This window comes from Empidonax traillii, unplaced genomic scaffold, assembly GCF_003031625.1.
Source record: "Empidonax traillii isolate 1590-97213 ecotype Southwest subspecies unplaced genomic scaffold, ASM303162v1 scaffold652:size654491, whole genome shotgun sequence".
Lineage (NCBI taxonomy): Eukaryota > Metazoa > Chordata > Aves > Passeriformes > Tyrannidae > Empidonax > Empidonax traillii.
In genome coordinates this window covers 590,578-618,489 of record NW_020955845.1, presented here as the reverse complement: position 1 = coordinate 618,489, position 27,912 = coordinate 590,578, and the positions used below count along the sequence as shown (strand labels likewise).

Here is a 27,912-nt window from a genome sequence, read left to right as displayed (position 1 = left end):
GAAAAGCCTGAAATTCAAATCAAGTAATCAGCCACAGAAGCATTATCTTAATCTTTCCCATTACCCCACCTGAGTATCCAGATGAGGATTTTGTGAGAATGCAGCTAAATATGTTGAAGAGGGGGTTATTTATTTATTTTTTTAAATGAAAGCTGTAAAGACATGGAAATTGAAGAAATGCAATACTGGGCATTAGAAAAGGCTCAACAATTTGGACAAGAAACAAAAGTGAAATAAACGTATACATTCAAGTTATGCTTAAAATTCTTTGGTCTTCAAGACTAACCAACACTGTTCTAGGAAAAAAGTATTATCCTGAACATAAAAAGGGAGATTTTTTTTCTGCACCGTGGAGCATAACTGTTGGACTAGGTTCTGGATCATTAATTTTGAGTTAATTAGGCATAAGTGCAAACTGCAGTGAAAGTTGTGACTTAAAACTTTAACCCCTGGAGAAGAACCTGCCGTGTTTTCACGGCCAGTGTGATGTGGCTGATGGGGCAGCCCCAGCAGTGGAGGCACCTTTCCTTCTGTCCTGCAGCAGCCCCAGGTTATCAAGAAGCTTTTCTCACTGCTATACCTACTGTTAGCAGCCAACATCAACTTTCCAGCCCCGTAGATTTCTGGTTTGGTTTTCCTGAAAGATATTTGCTGAGCAGTCATGTCTGAAAATCCACCATCTTCAACACTTACTGTTGTGGGAATAGCTGAGTGACAAGAAGGTTGACAAGAAGGTCTTCCAGCTTGCCTGGTACCTGGTCCCCTGTATGGACATGAGGGAAACGGAGATGAGAAACCTCATTTTGGGGACATATGAAAAGAACCAAGGAAATACACCTCACACTCAGCTCAGCCACACAAAAAAGCCAGCACAATTTTGTTACAAAAAGGGAAGTTATTGCTATATCTTTCTTGCTTCTCAAATTAAAAGGAGGCCTTTGAAACAGAGTATAGGATTTGCAAAAAAAAGAGATGGTTGGTAAAAAGACTGGCATTTATAAATGTCAGCATAACAGAATTTCCTATCCAAAATACCCTTTTAGTTCCTCAGTCTGGGAAAATATGAAGCAATTCAATGAGGTTACAGTGATGCTTTGATTTACTGGGGAAAAAAAAAGGTTTTAATTCTTTCCACAGTTCCATTGAACTTTTTTTTTCATAGGAGAATTTGCTGGAATAGTTAATGTGGAATAAAATAATCTGCAGTACTTGGTCCACAATAGAAATATTCAGATGCTGGTACGCAGCTGTTTCTTGATTACTTAGTTCAGCCCATTCAAGGAATTACATTAAGCTGAAATAAACTTACATTTGGAGTAAAGTACCAGGAACACAGACATTCAGGAATCGCTTTAAATTTGAAAAAACCCCGGAGTTAACTCCGGAGCAATTTCCTAACACTAGGTCTTATTTTATTGCCCTACGTTACTGGGAGGAGATGGAAAATAAAGACGTAGAAAATCCCCAGGCAACATTGGAACAGCTTTCAAAAGCAATTTTGGCTTCCCTGGGCTCCCGCTGCATGCAGTAGCCAGTGCTTAAGAGAAATCCCATTATCACACTGGACAACTTTCCCTTTCAGAGGTTTGTTTCCCACAGAAAAGCCCATGGGAACAAGACCATAAGCAGAAAGCCCCGGATTGTGAAATCGGATCCATGTTCATCTCGCCGCTGGTCTGGGAGCTGGCAAAGGGTATGTTCTCAGGAAGGACTTCACACCTTGTTCCCCAACAGTCAGTTCTGATGGGGTTTAATATTTTACACTGAGAAAAAAAAGGTGGCAGAGGGGCCTGTTTATAATTTTGCAAGCAGTGCAGAGAAGTTTAAAAAAAAAAACCCAAACAAACCCTCCTTGCTTCACATAATGCGGGAAGTGTCTGGCACCCAATTGCATCTGCTGGGAGGGAGATCTAAAGCAAACAAGCGGGAACATGTCCTTGCACACTCTGTAATTACACTCTGGATCACCCAGAGGCTGAAGGGATCAACAGCTTTTAAGATGTGACTAGCTAGATTAAAAATAAAAAATTAAAAAAAAAAAAAAACAAACAACTGAAAAGCAAAAAAATTAAACGAGGCTGAGTGATTATTAGAGCCAAAGGCCTGCTTATGAGAAATCTCTAAGCACTGGTTTGCAGCCAGAGCACAAGCAGAGAGGGATCATCTTGTCTTTGCCATGACGAGTAAGGCAATGAGCAGGGATTTGTGCCACTGTGCAGAACATCCTTAAGAGTTAAGGGATTCAGTCAACATGCAGATCTAGGAATGGGAATGGGTTAAAGCAAAGCTGAAAAGCTTCTCAGGACTTTTGCTGAGGTTGTAATTGGGACTTAGGAGCTTCATATTTTCCCTGACCCTCCTGTATCCTCTTGTGAGCACACACAGTCAGTGCTACCAATTGCTGAATTCTGCAGAAAAGGAAAGGGGCAAAAAAAAAGCAGCCATTGACAAACAGTAAAAAATCTGCGTGATTGAAAGTTCTCTTTCTGCATTATCACTGCAGGAGCCCAGGACAAGCTTATATATCACAGACAAGCACGTACACTCCAACATGAAAATACTTGCCTAGCTTTATGTCAGGGATATATTTCTATATTATGCCAAAGTTGCTTGCACACCCCCAGCTTGAATAGCACAGTGCAAGGCACTTACTTAAGAAAAAGGCAAACCCAGCATTATGCTGCAAAAATGCAGTCTGGAAATCATGTGCTATTGTCAGAGACTGGAATGTAGTCCCACAGCAGCGTAACTGGGGACTTCCCATCTATATTTAGGGTGTTGCAATCCTACCCTCTCACCCACACGTCCTCACCCCCAGCAGGATGCCAGCTCTGGCATTTCTGGGACAGTAAGCAGCCAGCTCCCTGCATCTCCTTCCACCTCACAGTCGCAAGGAGCAGCTGTTGGTTTGGGGGGAGAGCGCGTGGCGAGGCAGGGCTCGGTGGCAAAACTGTTCATCACTTTCAACTACTGAAGTGGTTGAGAGAAAGGTTAAGAAGTGACTCAGAGCTGTCAAATACTTGAACCTACGTGCATAGTTCCCAGAGAAGCTGTTTGCACTGTACCCGGAGCCTGACCCACAGAGTGGGCCTGGATAACCTCTCGTGCTGCGAATCACACCAGGATTATTAACAACCCTGCAGCTGATAACGCTTCACCTGCATGTCCCAGTGGGCACGAAGGTGATATTTACACTGTGGTGCACATTCCCACACTTCCAGCCAACAGAAGCACAGACTCCTATCGATTCCCCATCATCACACACGTTATAGAAAGGTGCGACCTTCACTGGTCACACACCGTTCTGCACAAAACCAAGAGGAACTTTCAGTTTAAAAATAGAAACCTGATGCTCCCTGCTTGTTTGATTTGCTGTTCACTTAGGCCAGCCCAGAAAGCTTAGGTGCAGCCTTTGTTCTCGCTCTGTCGATTTAAGACTTACTCAAACAACTGTCAGACGGCTCAAGGTTTTTTTTTCGTGAAGCCCCACACACACCCAGCACTCCCCCACACGCTACTCATTCTGCCACTTCTTAATATTTTCCATATCAGTCACTGCTGCAGCCCAGGATATGCACACTGAAATTTGCCTTTCCCTTTTGATTCATTTAGAGATGTCATCGTGCACAGCTGCGGGTGTCAGCGCGGTGGCACTTACACATCCCCATGACACAGCTTCCTGAGCAGAGCAGTAAAAGTAGGGCGGTGAGGCAGCGGCAGAAAACAATCAAGGCATGTTAATTAATTGAGCATTTAGCAATATGCTGTAAGTGAGATTATTTGTCAAGGTTTGGGCAAGCAAAATGGAAAGTGAAAGTTTAAGACTTAGAACCAGAGGTAAATTGAAAGCACGTTGCGCTTGGGCAGCGTTTCCAACTTAAGGGATCTTTTCTGCTTTATGAGAGCCCTCAGTTATGGGAACTGTTGTTTAATATGATTAATTCAATTTTCTTTTAAAAACATATTTATAGCATTAGTGGTTGCAGAGCAAAGACTGAAATGTGACTTGCAAAAGCACAAAAGGCTACCACATACAAGGCTAATAACCCCCACTTTCCTCCCCAGCCCAAATTCCCATTTTTGTATTACTTAAGAGGTCTTAGCTTTTAAATTCTTATTGAGTGATTAGGACTAAGATAAAGGGGTGCAATGCCATTGCCTTTGCCTGGAGCCCCTGTTGCTGCAGAGCAGAGGATCTGCTGGCAGGTGACAGATTCACCACTGTGGAACATGTAAAAATTATTATTTAGACCTAGTTGCAGAGGGCCAGAGCCAGACTTTCAGCAGCATCTCCTTAAAATAACAACTGCTTTACTCGGTTTATAAATCTAAATACCATTTATGGACATAACCCCTCAGATGGGGGTGGGATGCCCTTTTGATGTATGAACCTTGTGTTTCAGACAGCAAGAATCTGTCAAGAGAAACTGCCAAGATAAAGGCACATCATGGAAAAACCTACAGACAGACAGCAGAGGCAAGATATGAGCGTGGGGCTGTGTACAGATCCAGAAACGGGCACTGCATCATTGTTTGTTTAACACCTATGAGCACGTAAGTACGAGGGGTGAAAGAGTCCCTGGCCTCTGCCACTGCCCCTGGGGACAGCTGTGACCCAGCTCTTGCCATCAGCAGCAGGGACAGCAGATCCCAGGGCAGCCTGGGGTTGCAGAAGAGCACACACAAAAGGCAAGGGGACCAGCACGGACTGCTGCAAGATCAGGCAAGAATTGCCTCGATGATGACAAAGAAGAGATTGCACAATTAGCACAGAAAGAAACAGGCTGCTGCATTTGTCACCTCTCTAGGGAGTGTGGCAGTGCCTGTGCGTCCCTTGGTGCAACACCTTGTACTTAATTCAGTGCAATCAGCACAAGGTCCCACCAGTGAGGGCTTTGTTATGTGCGTAATTCTAAATGTTACCAGGACCTGAAGATTTTCAGGGGTTTTGGGGTGATGGTTTGGGTTGTTTGTTTTTTTTTTTTTTGTTACCACAAAATAAAAATAACGTTGATCACATTTAGCAGTACATTATTCTGGCTTCCAGAGACAACCTGTGGAGTTGGACAGGGAAATATTAAAAATGCTGAGTCAATCCCAGGGTAAAGGCAGTTCTTTCCTGAAGTGTACTGTCCAGTTCTTACACCTCCATCTATGTGGATTTAGGATCTGAGCACATGGGTGTCACTGAACTAAACATGTTGGGTTTACATCTCTTTTAGTTCACATATCTTTCCTCCATGCTGATGACACAGCAATGAAAAATTTAGATAAAGAAAAAACAAAGTTCAAGCAGAATGCAGAACTCAAACATTTTACGTAAGAGTCCCTGAAACAGCACATTTTTAAACAAGTGCTGTAGTTTAGCTCTAAACCTGGTTGCATCTTTGTAAATGCAAGAGGCAGACAATAAGTAAGCATAATTAGATAAATTTGTATTTTCCATCTAAACATTTCAAGAGCCAAAAAGCGGATCGGGTAGGACTGGGTGCACAAGAAGTTAATGTACTACAACATTATTTATAAATAAATTCTCTCAGGAATGATACAAACAATTTTTCTAACACAAGACTTAAATTCTTGCCATATTTTCCTTAAACACTTTGAGGAGTTTTGATTATTCTTTCAGAGAAACTGCCAGTGTCTCATACAGACCTCTGAGAGAGTTCAGCGAAGAGCTATGATGCGACAGTCTCCAATGCTTTTGCTCTTTGCTGCTGTTGCTGGGCTCTGCAGAGGAACTGCCTCACAGGTAAATTTCTAAGCCAGAAAAAAGTCTGCTAGCAGCTAAAAGAGCTTGTGCCTGCAAGACACAGAGACGAGACAGAGAGCAGTGCTGCAAGCATAGGAAGGTGGAAAGACATTTCCATCACCAGCCAGATCCTGCTCTAGGGAAACGCAGGTTTTGTTTTGGGTGCTCTGGCTCTGACGCTGTTCTGCAACTGCAGATTTCTGCATCTGTCAAGTGAATGCTTGAGTCCCTTTGGTCTGTGTGAAGTTTTGCACTTTTACCTTCAAATATAGGGCAGAGCCCCACACCTCCTCCTGCCAGCAAGCTCGGATCGCTGGCTGAGGTTGCGACTCCTTCCCTGCATCACTGCAGATGGACTGCTCATACATCCCAGAGTACTGCAAAGTCCAGACCAGACCATTCTTGTCTGGGAAGAAAATGAGAAAGTACAAAAGGTGACCGTGGGTTATGTTTATAGACGTTCTGTGCAACAGCAAAGCTGTACAGAAACTAGAGAATGCACAAGGGCACCAAAAAATACCAGTTCCATGTGGATTTCATATGTCACCTACCTGTGAATGATCTGCACAGAGATGGGGGTACGAGCTGGCCACAGCTGTGCCCAAACTTGGACAGCAGTGCGCATTTCCAGTGTACTTGGAAATCAAAACAGTACTTAAATTCTAGATTTAAAGATCGTGTCTTGATGTACGTACTCAGGGAAGACTAAGCAAAGTTTTACAAGCAACCATAGTTCAAGCATTTCTTTTTGCATGCCCAGTTTTGCATCCGTGATTACGTTCTTCTGACACAGATGTGCATGCATAATTTATGCCCTGATGCAATACCTATCTGTGTAACACACAATGCTCTCTGACATTCACCAGAAATTCTCAGGGAGGAAATCCTGAAGGCTTGGTACAGCCTTTGTGCAACCTGCCCTTCCTTCCTCCTTTGTACAGTGCAGAAAGTACAGGGGACATCCTCTGCCATCAGCTGTACATCCAATAGCACAGATCCCTTCTTACTCACTTTCCCATACGGTTCAGGCTCATTTACAGTGTTCACAAATAGATACACTGTGTTGCCAGATGCAATTTCGTGGCATAAAATAGAAGTTACCTTCTCTCTCTCCTGCCATGCTCCATGCCCTTCTCCTTGTGCTTAGTACACAAATAGTAAATAGAAGCCTTTAGTGTGGTATTTTGGGTTTGAGATACCCTGCTACTTCTAGCTAAGTAGCTCTGAATGTCTGTGCTGGATCTCTAGGAATAATTCATCCTGCAGTAGGGTCAGTAGATTCTCACTACAATTGACTTCAAAACAGTTTAAATCCAACCAATCATTTTGAACCAAATACTTATTATTTTTTCAACAGAAACAGTACCTCTTGAGACTCTTGCTAATGCTTTGTCCATCATGGTTTTTGGAACAGTCTGTGACTGGGATTACAAAAGCTTGGAAAATGCAGGGGAGGGAATGGAAAAATCCTAAAGCTTCTGGTTTGGGATCTATCTGAAATCCATTGATGGAGGCTGATAGCATGTAGGAACACAGCTACGAAAAAAAACACCCACTACCACCAAGATGTCTATAAATAAAAGAACACTGAACTTTGCTCTTCCACATCCACATTTCAAAGGAGGCAAATTATAGTCTCATATATTATGCTGGGGTTTCTGCACTATTATTCTCAAATAGTTTTTAAGATAAAAAGACAATTTTTTCTGTACATGGAAATGCCAGTAACTTTGCAAGCAGGTTTCATTATCTACCTACATTCAGTTTTCAAGTATTACACATTTGCATGGAGAGGTTTACTTTTGCCCCCAGCAGTGAGTGAGCCATTTACAGTCAGTAATGTCCAGATCTGAGCTGTAACCCATATGCCACCGAGCATCTGCTGTCTGCCCAATTCTGCTGTGTTTTGGAAACAGTTAGTGGCCCCTGCAGCTGTTCCGGGTAGCTGGAGGATAACTCATCAACACATGCTCTGTATGAATTTACACCTTCCCCGTGTAACCCTTTGCTTTTCCGACTCGTGTCGCACATCTACCAAGTCCTGGTGCAACTCGCTTTTTACCAAATGCAAACATCTCTGACAAAATATGAAGTCTCTTCCAGACTGGAGGTCACATTGTTGTACAGTGAGAGCCTTGCTAATGCCAGGGCTGATTTATTATTGGCTGGCCATTTTGATCTGATAACGCTGTGTTGGTAGGTTGCTCACGTATTAGGACCAGTGCGAGACACTGAAGAAGGAACACAGTGTTCTGCTCCTATTTATGTTTCTTGCTATAGTTCCCTCAAAGACTAACGTTATTAACTTCCCCTGTCAGACAAACGACACTCGATTACAGGTCATTTGTACCCATCTCTTAAACTCCAGGAGTTATTAGAAGAGCCTAAAATCTGATGGAAAACAGAAGTATAAACATAGCAATGTGTAATACTCCTATTTACAGCAGAATAGATGTTTTTGGGTGGCTCCCACCACAATTTAGGACCTCAAGCCACCAGCAAATCGCTAGGAGAAGTTACATTGATTTCAGTGGCATTACTCGTGCTTTGCTAGACCTGAGGTCTCGGTGCTTCCTTTCCGGAGTTTTGGAGTGACATGAGCAGAAGAGAGACCCGATCCTTGCCCATCAGGCTCTTTGGCAAAGGTACACCTACACTTCACGGGGCAGGGTGGCCTCTAGCATGCTTGGCAGCTCTGTCCTGCAGAGCCCCAGCTTTCTGAAAACATTTCCAAAATGGACTCTGCTGGGACTGTGGCACTGCCAGCACCTGCAAGGGTGAAACAAGAAGAGAACTGCAGAGAAGGGTCTGCAAAGCAAGACTTCCACTTATGGCCGAGGCTGGGACAGCATCTGCTTCATCTGCTGTTGGCTGCGAAGCACCAAGCAACTAAAACACCAACACCCATATATCCACTGCAGGGATAGTACAACCTGCATGCAGGACATGAAACAGGGAACAAGCTGAGCCTGATTATACACGTAGAAAACAGACCTACTTAGTCAGAGGCTGACATTTTTACATAGCTGCTGTCCAGAGCCCAAGTGCACTCCAAACTGAATAGTTTCCACTGTTTCCCTTTTCACACACGCTCAGTTTTCCAAACCATTCACCTTTGGCAAAAAGCTTCATGCCTGGCCCCTGCTAGAAGGTCAGCTTGTTTTGAAACACAAACTGAACTCCTTCAGCTGTTAAAGATCTGGGGCAGCAAATTAATTTGCTTCTAGATCCCAGGGTTTTTTGCTTCATCATTGTCACTGCATTTGTGCATCCATTTCTTAAAATTTATAGTTCATTTTCTGAATGAGACTTTTGCAGACTCATGAACAGAATTATCTCCCAATAACTTAAAAATGTAAAAGGGAAATTAGGTCTCTCATTGCTACATAGGTTCTTTTTTTTTTTTTTTATTAGCAAAACCTATTTTAGTCCTGTACTTTTTGTGCCATTGTCAGATTTTTTACGTGCGCACACGGACATTTGCATAATTTCCATGAGGGAGACTGAAACCTTTCAGGGAAACACAATGCAAAGTCCAGGAAGAGAAAACTTTTCATACAGGCAGAAAGGAAACAACAGTGCCAAGGAACAACAGTGCCAAGGTTAACAGGGGAAATGCTTTCCACTGTGCCCCATAGGGCTTGTCCTGGTTCTGGCTGCACTCCCTCTGACATGTACTCTTTAAACCACATGTTTTCATCAAACTGATGCGTTCTGGCCAGTGTTTCTATATTGGCCTATAGTTCCTGTTAAGGATGCATCCTTGTCCAACTTGTCCACTTTGGCAGTCACAGCTGGACCACCTGAGCTGGGGCCAAAGCCCCTCCAAAGCTACACCTTCCCCCCTCCGCTCACAGTCAGACCAGGTTGCCTCCCCAGCTTGGCCCAGGGTTTCCCAGAGCAGAGTCTCAGGCGTCACAATCCTTAAAACAATTTAATCTCGGTGCAACAACTAAATAAGAAATTAACAACTTGAGGTGGTACCTCTGAGGAAGGACCCCGAAAAAAGGAACTCCTGGGCTTTCATACCCTCACAGTCTAAGTGCAGTGGAGTCTGGGGCCATCAGATCCTGCTGTGTCTCTGAGTGTCCCTCACCTGGCTGTGCCACGGGTCCCCACGCCCTTTGTCATGAAAAGGGTCAGCAGTTCGTGGCTTCTTTCCCCAGGCTCCTGCCCCCCAGCTGCCCCCTGAGCTACCTGCACGGAATGTATCCCTCAACAATTCCTCTATAGGCTGTTGCAAGCAAAAAGAAACAGCCACAGTGGGGCTAAGGTTTGTTTCTTGTGACATAACTGAAGAACTCCTCTGCACAGACCATCATTTTCCAGCCCTCCCTCCCCCTGCTCTCAGCCAGCTTGTTCAGCTGGGCTCTGGCACTTGTTAGGCCCTTCTGTTTTAGCTCATTTTGTTAGAAACATAAATTAGCTCAGTTATGGCTCACAACTAGTTCAAGGATGGGGCAAGACTGCACAGCCAAGTGTGAGCAGAGGAAAGGGCAGAGGAAGGAAGAGGTAGGGCAGGGAAGAAGAAAGAGCAGCAAAACAAATTATTGCACTGGTAAGACTGCCATAGTAAAGAACACTGAACACCTGATAAATGTCATCCTGGCCATCAAGATATACCCTGGCTGGAACATGGAGAACAGCAAGGGAATATAAAAAATAGTGAGACTTAGTGGAATAACAACAGTAACCTTAAAAGCCTCAAATGCCCAATGGCATGATTCTGTATCATAAGTTAGCACATTAACAAATAGGAAAAAAAAATCATCTGAGAGACAGTATCAGCTTTAAACTGCACTGGAGCTATCTTCTACTTCCAACTTTCTTCTCTTTCTGTGATTGTATATGTTAACTCAGGTAATTTATTGTACCCCCTTTATAAACTCTGTGCCTGTTAGATCATGTCATTCAAATTCTATTTCCCCATTTGCTGTTTTATACCCAAATCTCCTTTTCCAGAAGGCCATTTAAATAACGACTGCAATGGCAATGACATTTCATTGAGAGGCACCACCACAGTTCACACCAGTACAGTATTTCCAGTTGTCCCAGTTACACACGAAGTCAAACCCAGGAGTGACAAAAATAAGGCAGCTGGACATTTTAAAAACAGTAAGTTTGTATGTGTAACCTGTACCTCAACTTCCATTCATCTAAAGGCAAACTCTGACTTGAGTTATCAAGTTACTCACCATATCCAACAGCTCAGAAACCTAGAGCTGGACAAAGATCAGAAGCAGGAAGGCAGCCGGGAAAGATGTTTGGGACAATGCTTTCTCTTGTACTACCAGCAAGGTTGATGAACTGTAGTTTGTTTTACAGTTACCTTACAGTTCAAAGTCACATGGAAACGTAGCACACACAAGAAGATGTTCACCTTGGAACTGAAAAAAAACATTCATGGAACTAAGTAAAGTAATTAAGACAGTATGTAAGAGAAAGCATTATTCTCATTACTGGGGAAAAAAGACTAAGGAAATACATGCTGATGACACAAAAAGGCAAGGTCAGAGTTTAGAGCTGAATCTTTAACCTCTGAAGTTTATACAGGAATTGCCTGCTGTCCTTTCTCCACATTTCTGATACAGAGCACCAGAATTTTTCTGTTACTGGTTTTACCACTCCTTTACAGCTATTCAAGAACCAAGGACTAAAATAATCCAATTCCATTCCAAAAGAAACATCAGGATTTTGGACTCACTTCTGTACCTTTTTTTTTTTTCTTCATTAATGATTTTTTTTTCTTGATTTCAGTTATAACCTCTGTATGACAGCTGGGAACCCAAATTAATGTCAGATGCAATGAAGCACTATGTTAGTGTAGCAAAAAAATAACCCTTATGATCTTCTTAGGACAGAATCACTTCACATTTATTACACCACTGTACAGTCTTCATTTATTTTTCATGGTTATTAGAACTTTCTTGCACATATTGTGGAATAAAACCTCATTTACTTTACGCTTTGGAGGGAATGATGCTTTTTTCCACTATCACATTTCAAATTAATTCCCCTTATATAACTCTGTCTCTTCATTTTTTGGTACAGGTCAAAGATTTCTTTAACCTTCTCAGTAATCGAGTTGTATTAAAAATAAAGGGAAATGGTGAAAAAAGGGACAGAGAAGAACAAAAAATATACAAAACCACGGCTGGGTTAAAACTTTAATGCTCACAGGAGAATATCAACTGCACTGGCACCACCAACTAAAATTAAAGGGTATTGCACGTTTCAGCCACCCAGCTCTGACAGCTGGCAAGTTCTCAGAAAGAGAGTTTTACTTCTCCAGAAAATCCATACCTAAGCAAAATGCTGAAATATTTGCCTTCTTGTTTACAGCAATATTATGTCTTTTAAAAGAGCACCCCTTGCCCTGCAAACAAGGAACTCAAGCATTTATAATAATATTACTTATATAGAACATGAATAGCTTAAAATTGGGTTAAAAAAGTCTGGCTTCTAGCGCTTAATGGAAGATGGAAAATAACGCAGTCAACAAAGAAACCTTATACTGCACAAGAGAAATGTTCTAATCTATTCTTAACTCAGTTTTATCAATAATCCCCATAGCTAGCTTCTGGCCATCCCAGATGAATAATTTAGAGCCAGGAAAAAATAGCGATTTGGGCAGACATTGTCCACATCTGTAATTCATCTGCCTTGCTATATTAAGTCATTCACCTGTTAAAATCCAATTTACTCGTATATAGATGAATATACTTAAAGGTTACACAGCTAAAAATAACACTGCCTCCAGGATTTTCTATACTGTGGAATACATAAATTATCCTTGTCAGTATGCTGCTATATAAAGGCATTGGCTTGTATTTCTGGAAGCAGACATTTCAAAGTTCAGTCAGGGGTTGCCTTTTGCTCCAACAGCTTTGCAGCATATATAAAAGTGTTCATTTTGTTTCTAAAGATACTTTATTATTGCCATTCTTTGGCAAAGAAAGCTATCAGGCTTACCATAGGGGACAGCAGCACATGCCTAAAACTAACAAAATCATGAGGTTTTTGGTTTTCTTTAATTTTTTACTTTTTTTTTTTTTTTAAAGTACTCTGTGGCTGATCTTGTATAAACCTGTATATTCTCTTTCTGCAAAGTCACATGCTTTTTCTTCTTTGAGAAGCCTGATGAGGCAGCTTCAGGTCTTCCTTCCCTCCCACCGTTGCTGACCCCCAGCTGGAACCTGCTCTCCCCATCAGCCCTTCCTCCCAAAAATTCCATCTTGAGCATCATGAATAAAACCATGTGCAAAGCTGTGCGTGTGCATCACAGCCTCTGCGTTGCTGTTGCTACAGCCCTGATAGGGCCTAATGGAATATTTATTGTTTGTCATTATGCACAAGATGGAAAAAACGCTCTTCGACTCTTCGGAACCTGAGATGACTTTCACTGGCCTAAAAGGGACAGAGGTTTCCATCTCTAATATGGATTTGGAAAGCACTAACATGTAGAGGTAACCCTGCAGATTGCATCTCTGGTGGCCAGGCATCACCCTCTGGTGCCACTCAGCAAGACCTTACTAGAAATGAGTGAAGTTGTCTACATACAGCCGCTGTCTCGCAGTTTCCTCCTCCTAATGACAACACAGCAGAAAAGCCAGTGTGGCACAATGCCAGTGACACCGAACACAAAACACGCAGGTAGTAAGCTTTTATCCATAAAAAAAAGTTATCCGAGGGTCAAAAAAACAATGGAAAATTGTAGTTTTAGAGTCAACGCTATGCCAAGTATTGTCAGAAACAGAGAGGGTTTCTGCTTCAACCAAGCAGATGGAAATTATTCTATTGTTCGGAGATAAAGCAGGGCTCCCACCCGGGAGCTGACCACACAATTACACTTCTCTGCCTGAGCAGAGTCTTTCAACCACCCTCCATGGGGGTGGCTGGCTCAGGAAGAAGGTTTGATACTGCAGTTATTTTTACTTTTTCTCCTAATTCCTCTTGTCCAAAAGATGCAAATGCAAGGACGACTCGTTCTATGAAAAAACAAGAGACTTCCTTTGATAAACAGGATGTTGGATTTTCTACGGAGTCACACACACAAACCTGTTCTCTTTATGGCTGAGTAAACTTCCTCAACTCCCCACAGATCCTTTTACATACTGTACACATTATGCATCTTCCTCTTGCTGTACTCACCCCTGGGCTTCGGCAGGAGCAGCTGGCGTGTCGCTCAGCGTGCCCATGGAGTTACCAGAGTACATTAATCACTCAATATCTTGTTTGCAGTGCTGAGACAGAAAAGCACAAAGATGAGTACATCAATCCCTTCACAAACATTACAAAGAAACACTCAAGCATTCCTTTCAGCAGAGCAAATACTGAGAAGTGAGCTGACAAAACACAAGGTCAGCTGGCACCCTGGTCTATAGCATTACTCATATTTACTTTCTCTTGTCTTATCTAACTTGAATAACTTGCATTCAGGATATAAGCATACATTTATGTTTATCTTTCCGAATATAGTACCTTGGTTGGAGTAAGCCTGTGCTGGAGTGAAATTCCACTCAAGTCAACGGTCTCCAGCCATGTTCCAACACGTGGGCTGGATTAGCTTTTGCTTTGACTGTTTAGATGACATCCTTAAGCGGTGCCATAGCTAAAGATCAGCACTGCCCACACTGCCCTTCAGCCACAGGGTGTGGGCGTTCCAGCCTCCGCCTCCAGCAGGAGATGTGGGATCCCAACCTCCTGATGTTTCTGAGCAAACACACAAGGAGCAGTGTCCACCCTTCCCTGCTCTTGTGGATCCATACCCTTCACCCAGTTTTCTTTTTCATAGCTCCATTTCTCTCTGTGTCTCTAGATTCATATGGATTTTCAGGTGCTCATGTCCCCCTTTCCCCTCCTTTGCACCCAAGGACCATATAATTCCGCAGGACAAGCCTTAGCTGCCTTTTCCCAGAGAATTCTGACTGCAGCACACTGGCAGAAGGACAGACAAGAGAGACTAAGTTTGAATCCAAGACCAGATTTACACAGTGCACTGAGGGCACTGCCCCTTGAGACAGGAGGCTCCCCCAGCAGGTATGTGAGCTCAAACCTACAAAGACTTGGCTGTAAAAGTGGGTGAAAGTGCAAAATATAACCTTTTAAATCCAAACACATAACACTTTACCAGATCGAAGAAACCTAGTCTGGCTTGGGGTTCCAGATAGGAAAACACCACTTTGGTTTCATATGAGCTGCAGTTGACTTTGGACTTGGAATCATTTCACTCTGAAGATTGAATGGTAAAGAAGCAGCATAGTTATGGACCTGAAACTTTCAGGCTTTGCACATATCAGATATATGAGCTAATGTAAGATTAAGATTAATATCTTTGTTACAGCAGCTTCTCTTTAGAAGTTGTTTTGACAGGCATTTAGTGGCAGTTAGTTTCAGAGATGTAAATGCAAACCACAGTTCCTGGAACACAAGTAGTCCTTTTTTATCAGCAACCTGAAAATGAAGCACTGAAACAAAGAACACTGAGGTGTTTGATGGCCCTTCTGGCCATAACACTTGTGATTCAGCTCTTAAATTCAGGGTGGCAATTTTCTTCTAAGAGAGATACGGTATATGTAATAAATGACAGACTATCGTTAAACATTTATCATCTTAATAATAAAAAGACAAGGAGAGAGACAGGAAATCAATACATTAATTTTAGAAATAACATCAAGAACAATGACCTGAGGGAGAATAATAAGAGGAAACCGAGAAGATAAAGCACACTAGAGTAATTTTAGACAGAAAGGCGACAATAACATTCTTCTAAACTAGCAGGGGAGCTACAGTAAGGGCGATCTGCGTAGCTGTAGGTTATAAATAGTATGGAAGAATACAGGACAAGAAATATCAGAACTTGTAAAGCTGAGGGAGCAAAAAGGAATCGAACTTTACAGTCCCATAAAGCTCTTTGTGCAGTAACTAATCCTCATGTGAGTGGGACGCTACTGTTCTCCTCATCAGTGCTTACAAGTGTCCCTCTCACTGCATGTCAGAGTTAGAAAGACCAGGGCTGGAGAAAAACCTCCTATCAGGGTTACTGGCACAGAGTCATGGGGAAAGATCAGAACACTTGTAATTGAGCATTTCTTTCCACAACTCCTGTTGCTGTGATGTTGGTAGGAATGACTGATGAGCTCCATGACCAGCTCGTCTTTGAGAAGAACCAGCCCAGAGTCTAATAAATATGCTGTTCCTCTTTTTAGAAATAGAGTCACTTCACAGGGATGGCTTTTTCTCTTCTTGATAATATTTTACCTGACTATAAAAGCTTTCTTCTGACTGCACAGATTTCTTCCCCCTCCATTTTCATTTGCTTTAATCAAGCATCAAGGTACAATAGGTGCAGACATTTACTATTACTCTGCAACGCACGAGAGGAAGTAACAAACAAGATAACACGAGAAAGAAGAGATGCAGGAGGAGCACTGGTAGCCAAAATAAGGACCACATTGTAATACTTGTTGTGACTTGAGAATTCTTAATTAATTCCACTGGATGAAACTCAGGCAACCCTACCACCCAACATTTAATGACTTGTCCAAGTCAGCGCCTGGATATTTTACTGAAATCCCTTATGAAAATCTATTTATAGTAGACACTGCAACCATTCAGTTTTCAGACCTTTCATGGATATTTCATTACCTTCTCTGTTTTCCAAAATGAGTCATTCTTCCTTCAGAGTAATTTCTGAAGATGACAATACAATATGGAGAGATAATGCAATATTTTCCTTCCTCCAGACATTTTCTCATTAATTTTTTTATTCCATTTTAGAGGACATTATAAACACATAAAATGACATTTCTATTGTTCTTGGTTCATCAGCTGCTTTTAATCAGCAGAATTTCCATTCAGTTACCAATTCTAGTGAGTTCTTTCTCACTGAAATTAGTAGAATGATACAGATATACATTCAGTTAAGATTTGGCCCAATTACATAAATAAGCCTGCAGCAAGAAATTGTTTATTTCTTTTTAAACAGCTGGAGGAACAACAGTTCACTTAATTTTATAAAAAAGTTTAAGGATAGTATAAACAGGAGGAGCACTGAAAAATCATCACATAAGTAATTTAAATGGATAGGCAGAATTCTTTTGGATCCACCAGCAACTCTTTGAAATTCTTGTGAATCACTAGGCCGTTTTATCCACAGCAGGACAACTGCCTCAGAGCTTTTTTGGGGATTTTTTAACTTCTATAGATTTTAGAAGTAGTTGTGTAGTAAACGTAGATTTTAATGTTGCTGTATTACATTTCTTACCCTTTATCAATCCCTCTAAATTCTGTTAGCATGTTTAGTCTTCTTTTCACGGTAGAATTGTAGAAAAACACTCCTGTTTAAGAACATCTCACTCTAGGCCTGAACCAGTAGATATTATGCAAACAAAGCAACCTTCTAGCGCAGAATTTTGGAGAAGCTCCAAGGACTGCACGTGCTTTGAAGAAGAAGATGAGGAAGAAGGGGTCCCAAATGCCCCCATCCCCGATTCCCAAAGGGGTGTGTGTGGGGGCAGAACTGGGGGTGGACAAACCTGGGATGGACCTTATTATAAAATCACAGAACCACTGTCTGAGGGCACATTTGCTGTGTATTCCTCTGGGCCTGTGGACTCCTTAAAGGACCTGCTCTTTTTGTCTTATCTGATACCCTAAACTGGCCTGAAGTCTTTTTCTCTGAGGTCTTTTTAGGCAACTCTGCCACAACTGGCATTCCTTTACATGCCAAAAACAGAACAGTGGCCTCCCTCCCAGCTGTCCAGGAGGCATTCAGGAAAACTCATAAATCTGTCCCCACCGTGACCACCCGGACAGCACAGACCTGCAGGATGCTCGAAGCAGGTCACTGCCAGATCATAATTTGTAGTGTTGATTAAAGAGTGCTCCTGGCTATTTTTAAATTCTAGAAAACATGCTTAACAAGGAAAGATAATTAACTATTCTGTATTTGGAAACATACTTGCTGACAGTGGGTTTGGCTTCCTTTGCCTTTGCTGTTTTCTGTCTCCAGTAACTCAATATTTTATCCTCATCTTCAAACTAAAAGACCAAGGCCGGATGTGCTTGATACACACGTGATTTCTATGACTGATTTCTCTAAATACACTGACAAATCCTTGTCTTAGTTCTCCTCTGCATCTCCTCCTCCCTCTGCTCTCCTCCAAGCAAGTAAAAAAAAATATCTCAACCAACTGAAAGGTCTATTTGACCTCATCATACACAGTTAGGTCAGAAACCATGTTCTGTCTGAGAAAAGATTTTGTAATACAACCCTCTCTGCCGTGCTGCAGGATTAACTTTCACCCTAGTTTCATGTAAATAATATGAAACCTGAAAACTATAGAGGAGGGTTTTTTTTCTGCCTTTCTTTATCATCAGCTGGTACGTCATGTGACCAAGACAAATAAAAAAATTGCATATTGTACAAACCCATGACACTTAGGTTAGTTTCAGTGAAAAGGAAACAGTCCCTGTTTTGTCCCCCAGAAATAATTACAGGTTTTAGTTATTAATCTTTAAGAGAACCCACAGCATTCATTTCTGAAGTCATAAATTCCAAAGTGCTAAAGCAGAGCTGACAGTTTCAGCAGCCCTGTCTTAAAATAACCACCAAAAATCTCCAATAAACAAGCTAATAGATAAATATCCTTCAACGTAGAAGATAACTTTAGCAAAGAGATCATCCCTAATCCTTCAGGCTTGTTTAGGAGATCATATTGACAAATTATTGGTCCTTTTAACATCTACCAGTTTTAAACTTGAAAATTCAAGATTCCACCACTGTATGTATTTTATATTTTAATAACATTCACATGAATTTAACAGGTAAATTAAAAAAAAAAATCTTATTTTCCCTTCATGGCTCACAAAAGGAAAAAGAAAGTTAACGTTTTTCAGGTTTTCTGCACAAAGAACATAGTGCAAAGCATAGAAACACAAGTTACCAGTTGAACATGAATACAGAGGCCAAAATCAGCCTCGAGGGAAAGTCTTCCTTGTTTACGATAAAAAGCCAAACAAGAAACAAAAGAAATACTGAGAGAAACAGTGAGCACTTCCTGCACAGATTTCTGCAAGTTAAGACCAAAAGAACATCTGTGGCCTGGTAACAGACTGAATTTGGAGATAGGAGAAAACTACCTGACTGGTAGAATAGTGAGATCCTAAAAGAGCTTCTCAGAGGGAGTGGGTTAGGACAAAGAGAAACTCCTAAAAAAATTCCAAGTGGAATTTGATTGGTTTAAGCTGGTTACCTTTAGAGCTGTAAGGTATTGTTCGTTCAGCTGAGACCTATTGGAAACAATTTTGGTAGCAAGACTGAAAACACAGAAGTTTTCAAAGTTGTGGAGATTTAGTCTCCTAAGAAGCCAAAGAGAAAGGAGTCCTGCACTCACAGACCAGCAGTACAGTGATGAGACCCAGCTTTCTCTACTAATCATTCTTATTGAAGCTAAGCTTGCATTGGACACACTGGGACACCAGCTAGGGAAAATATTGGAAGCTGATCCACAGGGACCACACTGGTTGTTAATGGCATGCTAATATTTATATATTCATCTTCTACTGAGATTAATCTGAATTTTTACAGTGGTTTCCAAAGAGACAAATGGATCTCTTAGGGAAGGCCAGATACAGAAAACTAACTTACTCACTCCTTCATCTTGTCCTTAAGTAGCATCTGTGTCTGCATTCAGACACCTGCACGTTCAAGTTGAAATGGCTTCGTTTGGATGAATGCCTGGGAGAAATACACAAAAGCAACCTTTGTTTACTGTTCTAGCATTGGTTTTAGTTGCTGCCAGTATCTTCTACCCCACAACAATAAAAAGCTTCAGATTTCTTGAGGGTGGAAAATCCCGATCCCTTGCATGGAAATGCTTTTGGTACCCCCTGACACACTGAAACACCCCTATAAATATGGACATTTGTGTGTTAGGTGAGATACCACAGAAGCAGTCACTTACTATTTGTAGAAATGCTATGCATTGAAGAGGTCTGTGCTTGAGTATCTTGCTGTTTCATGGACTTAACAATACAGTTAAACAAAAAATACCGACCCTAAGAGCTGATTTCCCAAGTAATCAAGTATTTCCCTACAGTTCATTTAACAAGACCATAGATCAAAATCATACTGAGAGACAGTAAAAAGAACATAACAGGAAGAGTCTTCATACAGTCTTAAAAAAAAGATTGCAAATTCTGCAAAGAGGCAAGCAGAGAGGGAGAAAGCACAAAAGCTGTTGACCTGCAGGTACTGAGCATCTGAAATACTGCAGTTACCATCACTTGCAGCAATCCATTCTCAGTGCTTAGTGTGTTTTAATTGTTACTCAAATATTGGCAGCACAATCACTCATCTCAGTGCTCTCATTTAGAAATCTTAAATCTTCCATTTCCTTACTGAGTGTATCATATAGAACTAATTACTAGTTTTACAGTACTTTCACCTCTAAAAATCTCATGGAAACGAAGTTAAAAAATATTCTACAGCAATTCAGCATTGTTCTCTCTAGTCTCCAAATGGAAAAGCAGAAACTGGAAGCACAGTGGGGACAAGCTCCAAATCTGGGGGACAGATCAAGAAACCAAAGCTTTTCAAGAGGATCTCATTCTCAAAAGGGTGAAAAAAAAAGTTAAACTTAAGAGTTTCATTTTGGCCTTCTAAGTTTGGGCACAGCATCTGAAGCAATCTGAGCGTAATCTCTGCAGATGCAAAGTTCACAGACATGACTGTCTGCAGAAGTGTATTAAAGGGTCAGTTATATTTGCTTTTGCATACAAATGGAAATGATTCCCAGATGTATTTACTGGACTCTTTGACAATGTTATGGAATAGATTTGGTCAGCCAGAAGATCGTTCAGTGTGGTTCAGTGTATCACACGCCTTCCTCAGAGCCATTGCAAAATGCTTATTTCTGGATGACACCTCTGAAGACACAGGAATTTTCTTCAGAGAATCCTGTTCAATCACTTCTTGGTGATTCTGCCCTTACTGTGGCTCTGATTGCTCCTCTCGCCTATCAGGCAGGTACTGAAGATAACGCTGTGTCCAATCACAGAGCGTGGTTTATTATTTCAGCTGTTGTTGAGACAAAAGGAAGGATACTGCCACTACCCTTCCAGCTAGGCAAGGCCTGCTTAAACATCTAGATGCATCCACTGAACTTCACATCTTCTGATACTTACATGGGACAGTAAAAAACCACAGCATTCGGGTCACTCAAAGGCACTTAGTTGCAGAAGGTAGCACTGTAGGCAAGGAACTGCATACCTGGAAAACCGCTGTCTTCTCAGGTTTTGCTTTTGTGGTTTTACAAAAGATACAGTCTAACAGGAAGTTCCACATTTAGCAATTCTCATACAAGAGATTTGATATTCGATCAAAATGGTATTGACGCAGCTTATCTGGCATTTTGGCTCAAAGTTTTAAGTTATAACAAGGAGGATCAATTTTTTCTCTCTGCTGTCATGGACTTTAACAGGATTAGAGTTGTAACAGAACAGGATTTGTGTTACTTGCAGTAAAATCATGGTTAAGTGTCCCTTCTCTTAAGCAGGTTTCATTCCAAGTAAGTAATTAAAAAAAACCCAAATCAATCCTGGCAGTTATGCATTACAGCATTCAGTGAACATATTACTTCCACCCCATTGACTGATAACACCAAGCAAACCCAAGGAACTTCTGGGCAAAGATTTTCCTTCATCTGACCTTGTAAGGAGGTTTTGCATATAGTTCCTTTCCTCTGCTTCAATCTGAGAGCAGCTCAGTCACCAAGGTGTGTCTTGAAGTAGGTTCAGCTACTCATGTCCAAGTATTTTAACAATCTGTCTTTAATTTATTGCTGGAAGAAGCAAGACCGTTGAATCTTAAGCCTTTTGCACATTGTGGAAACTCATAAAGCCTTGAGAGCTTTGTCTGCAGACCCCACAATAAGTATGACTCATGAAATGCTTTTCTTTTCTCAGTATGCAATAAAGAAAAATATTATTTATAGCATCATACAAACTATTAAGAAACTGCTTTTCTTTGAAGTTTAGACATAGCAAGGGAATAATAATTTGGATAAATGGCAGTATTTACAGTTTGTTTGAACCGGGGCCACACATCATATCTTGGCCAAATATGTGGTTATGATGAAGGATTCCAAAATTTCCCAAAATACTTTTGACATTCACAAGTTCGCTGAGGTCTAATATCTGGTTGTTTTTGGCTCAGAAGTGACTTAAGCACCAAAGCAATTTTTAAGCACATGAACAGTGGAGCAGTTTCTTTGCCTTCGGGCTCTTGCTCTGTGCCTCACATGGGATCTTTGCATGTATCTTCAAGAGGGTCCTGCACTTCTCAAAAAATGCTCTCAGTAGGATTTGTCAAAGCCTTTCAGCACAGCCTTATATGCTCCCACTATAGTTTGCAGCCAGAGTTCGGTAAATCCCACTCCAGCAGAGAGCTGTAACAAATTGTACATTACACAACTCTTACAGCTCGTATCAGCTGTGCTCCAAGAACTTAAATCACGCAAGAAGTAGCTCATCAGTGTTCATTTTGGGCCCAGACTGAAGAGATAAAAAAAAAAAAAAAAAAAGACATTTGAGGCACAATCAGATGTAGCAAGATGTGCTAGATTAGCCCCAGCTTTGTGGCAGATACTTCGCACAGAGAAAAACTGCTCTTGTTCTGAAGCTGATTGCAAGGAAGACTGGGAAGCGTCATCTTACCCAAAAATAAGAGGGAGTTAGTTGTTTTGCACCTATCAGTCAGAGGAGAAATGTATGTACAGTTCCAGATAACGTGGCACCTTTTAACTTGCACAGCCCAAAATGTGTTTAAAGCTGGGTTCAGATACATTAGTTTCAAGCCTACACTATTTAGCCTAAAGTCTCTTTCTCATGCCTGCATCTCAGCAACATTTTAAAGTCTAGTAATAGCTATGTAAGACTCAAATAGGACAAAAAACTCCACGCAAACAAGCCCTACCTGTGTGAAACGGAACATGGCAAAGGTTTATTCAGGAGCAAACACCAGAAAATGGATGACAGATGCCCTCTATTTAGGACTTTCTTCATCTCTCAGGCTCTTGTCATCAGTATAAGAAAAGAGCCTTCAACAGTAGTCCTGCTATGGAAATAACACTAGTTCTGCTCATGGTGCAAAATGTATTCTCCTGAAGCTGTTCATTCTGCAGCACAACTTGAAAAGGAGAAGTAAAAGAGAGCTTAGATGAAAGATTTAAAAATGTGCTTGATTTCGATTTTGTCTTCCCTGCCTTCCTGGAACAGTGTAAACCCATGCAACATCCACAGACTCTGACAACAGGTGACCTTTCCTCTTATAAACAGAATATTGCCATAAGATTTTGTGTTTCCTCTGTTTTCATTCAGAACAATGATACAAGGAATCAAATGCAATAAAAAGCGGTTGCTGAAGCGCATACTGAAACATGACCTGGGCTGAAGCAACAACTGTCGCACTTTGCACACAATTCAGAAGGGCATTTGGGTTCCTGCTGTCACCAGAAATTGTATTTTAATCACTACAGAACATGATATGCCCGAGACAACGATGCAAGAGCCCCACAACAGCCAGTAATTTTCCTCAGGTCATGTCAGGCAAAAAGTAGCATAGTTTCTTTTCTCTCTATCTGATTTTATGCCAACATGTACTCAGAAAGCTGTCGTCTGGCCTTTCTGTCCCTGTGATGTATTGCATCAATCTCTCAGTTCCCACAAGTTCATATTTAAAGAGCTTCTGTTCACTCATGTCTGCCTTGTAAAAGATCTCTTGTGTTGTTTTTCTCCCCACCCCCTTCAAGATTAATAAACATTCTGCTAAGAAAAGGCTTTAGCATCAATCAGATTTCATAACTGATTAGACAGGAGGTACTCTGGCTGCATTTGAAATGGGCCTCTTTTGACTGTTTTTGCTTCTAAAATTAGCTCAGCTATTTCCCGAGAGAAGTCTCTGGATAGAAGCAGACACCACCACAAGGCAGTACACTGGAGCTGTGTCAGAAAGCACACTGAAAAGCTGATCAGAGTGTCCAAGAAAACTGGGCAACTGCTCTCCTCCCCACCAGCAGCAGGGCCACAGAAGGTCCACACTGCAAAACACAACCTGGGGGTCTCTGTTCACCAGACTGTATGTCTGGTGCCACGAGACAAAGCCCAAATCTGATGCCAAGGACAAAACACCACTCAGTGGCTTCAGCCCCTGCAGAATCAGAGCTGCTGTTATTATTTATGCCAGGACTTGTTCTCCCTTGATTTGCTGCTGAGCAGCCACGACACCACCTCTGTCAACAGCAGGGTCCACATTTCCCAGACATGCCCCAGGTGCAACACTGCAGCCTCCTGAAAGGCAAAGGCAGCCGTTCGTAAAAAGGTTTCCGGCCCTCATGCATAAAAAGATGCTCTACACATTTTCTTTCAGGAGCTTTGAATTCAGCCAATTCACTCAGTTCTGTGAAATTCAGTAGAATAAGTTCTGGACTAAGGGCTAGAAGTTCCAATATCCCCATTGTATGTGGCACATCGATGTCAGAGTCTGTGCAGGCCCTGTTCATACAGGTTTACATCCTTCTGACAGTAGGAAAAAGATAAAAATAGGTTACAGTTACTTTTGCAAGACCTACACATCTTCTCTCTTTGCTCAGGTTTACTTTCTCCCACCAGCCAGCCCCGAATATGACACAGGAAACAAACAGGTCATAGTGTGGTGAATCACATGCAAGGGATTTTACAGGAGACATTCCCTTTTAAAATGAGGAACTGGAAATCTATGCCCTGTTATGGACAGCTCTGGAAGTGTGGGTTGAGGATGGATATTTAGATTAGATGCAGTTTCTAACAAGAACCCATTTGAAGAACAAGACACTGACTGCTTTTGACGTTCTGCTTTAGCAGTACTCAAAAAAAGGAATCCAGTATTAACAGAATGGGAGGTGTATCTAACACAAGTTTCTTTATCTAAGATGTACTGTATAAATAGAAAAGATCCTCAGTAAGTGAGTGAAGCCAGCATTAAAAGAAAATAAATTAAAAAAAATCAGACACGGTCTAGGTTTCTAGGGAACTAATACTATAAATCCTGAGCAGCCCTTTGTAGTGGGGAAACTTGGCAATACTGTTAGTAGCACCTTCAGGTTTTTAGGCAAGGTTTGGGATGAAAGAAAGAAGCAGGAGTTCTCTTGTTCTTTTGTTTGTTTGTTCTTTCTGACATCCTAATGAAAAGATTTGAATTTTAACTTCCAGGATTTTTTTTTTTTTTTAAAGATCAAAACTAAGATAAGAAAAAGAGAAGGGAGCATCTCTCTGCAGCTGTCAATGTCTTTACGCTAATTTACACAAACTAATGCTGACAGGCAAACACATGTAACAGTCAAAACTGGTTTTGTGAAAAAAAAAAAAAAAAGAATTTGAAAAAACATCACTCACATCTACATATACAAAGGAATATTCCCACTCCCACATTTCAGGAATATGCAATACTAATATTCATACCAGAACTGTTTCTGCTCTTCTTCTGTCTGAATGAGTTGACTCAAAATGGCAATGACTTGAAATTTCACTAAAAGACATTATTCTGTTCAAAAGAGCTACGAAAAAATAAAGGATCATGTTTGGTGGACATATAGGGGTTCAAAAGCAGTGACTGACAAGCAAGAATGTTGTATTGGTTTACTGTGACAATGGATGTCTTATCTAGCCAGGAGGCTACACACAATTCTTTTCCTATTATTATTATTATTTTCTTTCTCTTTCTTTTTTGTGAGAGAACAGCCTTTCATGAGTGATAACATATCAAAATCATATCATTATTCATGTAGGATTTTAAACGCAAATTACAGTTTAAAGAGGGAAAAAATTTTTTCATCAAAATGCCCACCAAGGTAACTTCAGGCCAGCTTCTTTCTATCTATGTAAAGACACTACCATGATTACTTAAGAAGATAAAATGCAACATGTCTGCTCATCAAGTTCATATATGATCTATCAAACAAAAATAAAATAAAAAAATCCAGAGAAAATTTCATTAAAAAGTCCAAAGGAAAAAACAGAAAACCAGAATGTCTTGAGGCAAAAAGGAGTGCTGCTACAGGGGTATTTTCAGTCTTGTTAAGAATTTAGAATGTTTTAACTGCACGCATGACTGCTTTCTTTAAAAATTAGTAGGTGCCAAGAACAAGAGAGATAGTGATTCAAACATAATGGATCGTAAGACAATTGATGCGACTGAACATAACCACAAACTTCCTTAATTAATGAATTTCCAAAATACAATATAAAGTGATTTCAGTTAATTAATATTAACTTCTGGGAGCTTGTGATTAATTTAATGTACACTCTCAATCAGTGAATGTAAGACTTCTCTACACCAGAAGGGCTATTGCCAGCAACTTGCTTATTACGATTTGCTTGACTTGTATTAAAAATCTATTTTTAACACTGTGTGCTTAAAGCCAAACCATGCTAAACTCTGTAAATTACATGGCAATTATAAACACCACTTAGCCTCATCTAGCCTGGAACAGGCAAATCCAACATGCTACAGCAGCACTTTATGGTGACAGGGTATGAAAATATCAAGCCAAGAAGCCAGCAAAAACTGAACAGCAATTGAAGGCAGTCCCTACTTTGCCCCCATCCAGTCCTATGTGGACATCCTGTGACTCTCCTCACTGCTGTTAATACAAAGATGCTGTTCCAAAAGTAGCATAACACATAAAATACGTGTTGCCAAAGATTTTCACAGAAACGCTTGGCATCCAACTCCATTAAAGAATCTGAGAATTTTGGTCTGTATCTTTTAGTCTCTAAACTCCAGTGAGGTGTTCACTACTACAACACTGCGGGGGAACTCAGTGTCCAAAACAGTCAGGAAGATGGAAACTCCTACAACTGATCTGCAGCAAACACCCAATGCCACTACAAATCCTCTGTGTCCTCTGTCAGCACAGGAGCTCTGGAGAACAAGGGGTGGCAGCGTGTGCAGAGTCCAGGGTGCACCTGATAAAGTATATTCCCACAATTTCCTTTCCAAAGAACGGGATTAACGCTTTCCTTTTAAAGATGTTGCAGAGGAAAAGAGCAGCGCTGGTGCTTACCTGCTCCATAACCTTCTCGTGGTTAAGGCATTCCTCAAGGGGGAAAGCAAAAATCCTCTCCTTTTTCCACAGCAAGACCACCGGGTGTGACAGAACAGTAGGGGCAGATGTACCTTAATCTGGATCAGGGCAGAAAATAAGAACACAATAAAAACACAGAAACATTAGTGACTCTCTAAGTAGCAAAGACCTTTCTACATCAGTTTCTGCTGGCTCCAGTTTCTGCAATTTCACTCCAATTAACCATAATAAATTACAGTTATAGTGCAGTCAACTTAGACTACGCAGATACAGCCTGAAAACATAAACAGCAAACAGCTGATCCCATGCTATCAGCTGTGTTTTTTCCAAAGTCGAAGACAAAATATTCACTGAGGTCAGGGTATTCTGAAGGCACTCCTTAACCAGGAGTGGCTCCACTGCAGGAGGATATCCAGACTTGGTGCTCCCCCTGCCTGGCTTAGGCGGAAAGTGTCTCACTTTTGCAGCAAGCTCATTCTCCCAAGTTCCTGATGTGCATTTTCTTTGCAAAATAAAATATCCCAGCTGACCAGTTCCTCTACCATCAGCCTTTGTGGACATGTCAGACATTATTAAGCCTGTGATGTGATCTAAAAGATCAAAAGAATCAGTCAATAAAACTAGCTGGCATCTATCAACAGTAATTGTAGCTCCCAAAGAAAAGCATGTCCCATCTTGACCTGGGCTTACACATTGTATCCTTGAGATTCAAAAAAGAGTTGGATTATTTGGTAAATCCTGAGGTAGTTTTAACAGTAAAGCAAAGCACATTAGTGTTTATGTTTTATTAACTCTGTATGTATTACTCACGTACCTGGTGCACCACACACTGAAAAGTAAAACTATGCCTTAATGCTTTATCCTGTAAGAAATAAAAATACAAAAGCACAGATTAGGAGTGGATTAATTAATTAGTACCTCATGCAAAGCCGACTACTTGAACATTTTGTAATTTGAAAGTAGTCTTTGCACTTATAAATATTATTCAACTGTTTTTCTTCAACCTCCTTCTGTGTGAACTTGTAAAATTTATGT

At 41.1% G+C, this 27,912-nt stretch overlaps 1 long non-coding RNA gene across 1 annotated transcript; it reads right to left on the bottom strand.

The window, feature by feature from the left end:
• Positions 1-170: 170 nt before the first annotated feature.
• Positions 171-27,912, bottom strand: LOC114065378. The gene is made up of 5 exons (XR_003572945.1): positions 26,857-27,912; positions 22,731-22,871; positions 13,904-13,995; positions 3,194-3,304; positions 171-763 (listed from the first exon to the last, which is right to left on the bottom strand). It is a non-coding gene; the product is annotated as an uncharacterized LOC114065378 (long non-coding RNA).